The sequence below is a fragment of the Elephantulus edwardii genome, unplaced genomic scaffold (genome assembly GCF_000299155.1).
Source record: "Elephantulus edwardii isolate Elephantulus edwardi_28Jun2011 unplaced genomic scaffold, EleEdw1.0 scaffold00360, whole genome shotgun sequence".
Classification (NCBI taxonomy): domain Eukaryota; kingdom Metazoa; phylum Chordata; class Mammalia; order Macroscelidea; family Macroscelididae; genus Elephantulus; species Elephantulus edwardii.
Window position 1 is genome coordinate 204291 of NW_006400110.1, and position 3635 is coordinate 207925.

The window sequence follows — 3635 nt, forward strand, 5'->3', positions numbered from 1 at the left end:
AGTTGGTGCAGGATAGAGCAGGGTTTAGGGCTGTTGTGCATAGGGTCGCTATGAGTTGCAAACGACTCAATGGCACATAACAACAACAACAACCTAACATGGGAGGTTCTCAATCCCTTAGGTCATATACAGTATAAGATTATTGTTGTAGAAGGTGTATGAGGATCCATAGGAGGTAGGAGGGAGCAGAGGATTGAGGATGGGGGGATATAAATCATAGGGTTGCACAGTTTGATGGGTGGAGAAAGTGTTGGTAAAAGAAATGGGAAAGATCTGGTGTGATATACAATGTATACAAACTTTGTAAGTAAACCAGTATTCAATAAAAAAATTATTTACATTTTAAAATAAATTTTGTTGGAATAGAGCTGGCAGTGATCTGAGAAGACAGAAGTGTAATAATTCAGTAGAGATTAAGTTTCTAAAACACAAGGTATGGGGAATGGAAACAAATATGACCCTCTTCCAATCTGTTGGCCAGACAGCCATCCTCCAATTTCCTGGCATAGACTGGTGAGTGCATCCAAGGCTGCATCTGTTAATTGAAACAAGTCAGTTGGTAATCCCATTGATTTCTGGGGCCTTATATTTTGCCAGTGCCTTCAATGCAGATTCTGCTTCCTCCTTCATTACCATTGGCTCCTGTTCATACAGTACTTCCTGAAATTTTTCTGGGTCCATCAATTCTTTCTGGTACAGTGACTCTGTGTATTCCCTCATCTTCTCCTGATGCTTTTTGGGTCATTCAATATATTGACCATCACATCTTGTGAAACAAGGGTTAAATTCATTTTTCAGTTCTTTCAGCTTGAAAAATGCAGAGTGAGTTTTTCCCTTTTTAGTCTCCAATTCCATCTCTTCACATTCCACTATACTATTTTGCTTTGTCCTTCTGAGCTGCCCTTTGAAATCTTCTGTTCAGCTTTCAACTTCAACATGTTTTCCTTTAGATTTGTCTTCTCAACGCTCCAGTGCAATCTTGAGAGTCTCTACTGACATTCATTTTTATTTTTTCTTTCTCCTCTGTTTTTGTAATAAGATTTTGCTTTCTTCATGGATGGTATCTTTGATATCATCCCATAGCTTATCTGGTCTTCAATGATTGGTGTTCAATGTCTCAAACAAATTCTTAAGACAATCATGAAATTCAGATGGAATTAATTCAAAATCACATATTGGTCTCTATGGTTTACTTTAATTTCTTTCAGCCAAAATTTGAACTTGCATATGAGTAATTGATTATCTGACCCACTATCTCTCCCTGGCCCAGTTTTGACTGCCAATATGGAGCTTCTCCTATGACTACTTCCACAAATGTTGTCAATGTGCTACGCAGCCTATCAGGTGAAATAAATGTATAAGGCCATCTTTTGTGTCTTTTAGAAAAGGTATTTGTAAAGTAAAATCATTGTAAATACAAAATTAAATCATTCTATTTCCAGCCTCAATTCTATCACCAAACCCGTATTTTTCAACCACTATTCCTTTTTTACTGTTTCCTACTTTTGCATTCCAATCACCAATTATCATTAACACATCCTGATTGCATGTTTGGTCAATTTTAGACTGCAAAATTTGTTAAAAATTCTCAATTTCTTCCCCTTTGGCTCTAGAGGGAGGGGCATATGTTTGAATAACAGTCTTGGTAACAAGTCTTCCCTGTATGTGTATGAATATTATCCTATCACCAACAACCTTTCAAGATAGAACTTGAAATTAACCTTTTGACTATGAATGTAATAGCATTCTTCCTCTGTTTTTCATTCCCTGCATACTGTACCATATGATTATCTGATTCAAAACTGCCAAAGCTAGTCCATCACATCTCACTAATGCCTGGTATGTTGATATTCATTTGTTCCATTTCATTTTTAACATTTCAAACTATGTACATTCCATAGCTTTTCATAATATCCTGATATTATAGATTTAATTTCCTCTGGTTCTGTTGTCATGTTAGCTCTATAATTCTTTGAGTTATTTGTGTCTTCTCCTTTTATTCATTCCTTAAGTTTATCAATAGTTTGTCAATTTTATTGACCCTTTCGAAAAACTGTCTTATTGACAGTTTCAAATTATTTATCTGTTTTCTATTTCATTGATTTTGCTCTTGTTCTTATAATTTCTTTTCTTCTGGATGCTGTTGGATTAAATTGTTCCTTTTCTCTTTGGTGAAGGTGCTGAGTTAGATCATTAATCTTGCATTTTCTTCATTTTTTATGTATTTGTCTATTGCTATGGACTGCCCCTGAGTACTGCCTTAGCTGCATCCCAGAGGTTTTGGTGTGTTGTATTGTCATTAACATTTGTTTCAAGGACCTTTTTTTATTATTTCATTCTTTATTTCTTCTCTTACCCAATCATGTTCTATCTGGGTGATATTTAGCTTCCACATTGGTGGCTTTATAAGCTTTATCCTTTTGTGGTTATTTCTAGTTTTGTGGTATTGTGGTCTTAGAAGATATTTTGTATGATTTCGATGTCTTTTAATTTATTGAGTCTTGCTTTGTGCCCTAATGTTTGATCAGCTCTGGAGAATGTGCCATGTGCCCTAGACAAGAAAGTGAAATGAGTTTTAGTTTGGGTGCAGTGCTTGGAATACGTCAACAAGGTCAAGTTGACTGACTGTGTAGATTAAGTCTTCTACATCTTTGTTACATTTCTTTTGAATTGACATATCCTTTGCAAAAGTGGTGTGTTTAAGTCTTCTACAACAATTGTGGTGCTTTATATTTCTTTCTTCAATTCCATTAACCATTGTTTTATTAATTTAGTTGGTCCATCATTTGGTGCAGAGATGTTGACCAATGTTATATTTTCTTGATCGACTATGCCTTTAATAATTACATAGTGCCTTTCCTTATCTGTTATATTTTCATTCTGAAGTCTATTTAATCACAGATTATTATTGTAATTCCTGCTTTTTTGTGGATGCCATTTATTTTGTACATTTTTCTCCAGCCTTTGATTTTAAGTCTATCTTTCTCTTCATTTCTTAGTTGTGTCTCTTATAGACAATAAATTGATAGACTTTTTAAAATCCATTCTGCTACTCTTTTTCTCTTGATTTAGTCCATTCACATTATGTGGGATTATTAGCAGGCCAGGTTTTATTGTTGCCATTTTGTTGTGTTTCTTTTTTGTTTTTTCTTGTCACTATGTATGGTCCATCCTCTTTCCTTTAGTGTCTCTATGTGAAAGACTTCCCTTAGAAGTTCTTGTGGTTTTGGTCTTACTTTCACCAATTCGTTAAGTTCTTTCTTTTATGCAGAGGATGTGATTTCCCCTTTATATTTGATGGAGAGCTTTGCTGGATATAGGATCCTGGGTTGGCAATTGTTTTCTTTGAACCTTCTGTATGTGACTTTCCACTGTCTTCTTTTTTTTAATATTTGTTTTAATACTTTTAATGAACATTTACAGAGAATTTGGATTTCCATTTATTCATTGCTGCACTTCTCACCCCTCCCAGCCCTCTCCCCCCCCACACCAGTTCGCTCCTCTCTTTCAAAAGTAAAAGAAAGACTCCCTCCCTGGTACACAATCCCCCTGACCCCTCCCACGGCCCCAAGTACATTCCACTATGCAACCTTAATTGTGGACTCTTGTGATAACCATAATACCCTATCATACAT